We start from the raw sequence: 1,740 nt of genomic DNA on the forward strand, positions 1-1,740 counted from the left end.
TCTGAACCTAGGTTTTCAGGCACTAAATAGCTCTTCATAACAACTACATATTTTATCTGTGTAGGATGTGAATCATAGGTACACAAATATATCTTTATGTGAAAAGTTGATGCTTCTTTCAACTTTCTCTCATTTTTTTATGTATTGACTGAACTCAAAATTTTTTGCTTTGCAGACATTTTTCATTATTATTGGTTTTTTAGAAACAGATCTTTTTTCTTCTTCTTCTGCGTTTTCCTTTTTTTCCTGTTAGAGTCATTTATGCAACAATCTGAGCTTTATGTTTTATATCTTTTTCCAAGTTCCACAAGTAATCATCTTTTTCCTTTCATAGAAATGGTTTGTCTCTTTTATTTATTTAAACATTCTGTTTCTCTCTCTTTCTTTTTTTCTTTCTCAGCCATCCATGATAACTGCTGTGGTCTGAATGTTGTGTCCCTCCAAAATTCCTATGTTGAAATTCTAACCTCTAAGGTAATGACATTAAGAGGTGCATTTGGGAAGAGTTCTCATGAATAGGATTTGTGCTCTTATAAAAGAGGCCTGAGGGAAACTATCTGTCTAGTCCACTATGTGAGGACATAGCTAGAAAGTGCCATCTATGAACAGGGAAACTGGCCCTTGCCAGACACCAAATCTGCTGGTGCCTTGATCTTGAACTTCTCAGCCTCCAAAACAGTGAGAAATAGATTTCTGTGGTTTATAAGCAACCCAGTTCATGGTATTTCATTATAGAAGCCTGCATGGCCTAAGACAATAAATAATAGACATTTTGAAACGTTATATTAATTTAAAGTATCATTTTCTTGTTTATTTTTTCTTTTATAAAACATAAAACTAATCATTTTGACTAAATTTGTATTCATTCCTTATTTCTTGTGAAAATTCCCTCACAAGTTAATTGATTTAACTCATTAAATCTTTATGATTGCTTACCAGGTGTCAGACACTTGCTAGGTACTGAGAAAATAATGGGAAACAGAATATGATTGATCCTCCAAATCATGGATTTAACTAGAGTCAGGAAGAATTTTCAAGCAGTTTTTGTTTATGAACTGCACTCTAGAGCAGAGCCGTGGCTGTGACATGGTGACATGAATTTTTCCCCAACACTAGGGAAAGCAATATTTTGAAATAAGAAACTGAAAATTAGGTGCAAAATTTTTGCAGTGACAGTATCATAGCCAATGAGGTTTACTTGAGGTACGATTATTGCTAATTGAAAAATGTAAGACTCCTACCATTGTGTCTCTAGCCACACTTGCAAGCTGCCCCAGGTGTTGGTCAACCCCTTGATAGCCATTATGGGTAGACTTGGATGAAATGCTCAGGTGAAGATCAGAGGAAAAAAGAAACTGATTGGGGCACTAAGTAAAGGGATCCTTTGTCTCTTCTTCATAATGCTGCAGAAATACAGCTATTTCTTTGTGGTTGAAACATGACAAGCCTTCCCATTTTTCACTACCTTAAAATATAATATCTTTTATTTAAAAGTTGAATATTTTCCTCAGACAGCAAAAATTTATATACTAAAAGAACCCAGTAAGTTTTGCTAAACAATTGATAATAACAGAACAAGGACAGAACTTTGTTTTGCTACATAATGTCTAATCTTTTGATTTACTCTTTTGACTACAAGAAAAGAATAAACAAATCCCATTATACTATCTAACTTCTAGACACAGTATCAACATGATAACACTCTAAAAGTGTGGGTGATTTTATTTTGTAATCTCTTTC

At 33.6% G+C, this 1,740-nt stretch overlaps 1 pseudogene; it reads left to right on the forward strand.

Moving 5' to 3' along the window:
- The first annotated feature begins 1,158 nt into the window (after nt 1–1,158).
- Nucleotides 1,159–1,238, forward strand: LOC138397651 (U4 spliceosomal RNA; annotated as a pseudogene).
- The last annotated feature ends 502 nt before the right edge of the window (nt 1,239–1,740 follow it).

The sequence above is a fragment of the Eulemur rufifrons genome, chromosome 16, assembly GCF_041146395.1.
Source record: "Eulemur rufifrons isolate Redbay chromosome 16, OSU_ERuf_1, whole genome shotgun sequence".
Taxonomy (NCBI): domain Eukaryota; kingdom Metazoa; phylum Chordata; class Mammalia; order Primates; family Lemuridae; genus Eulemur; species Eulemur rufifrons.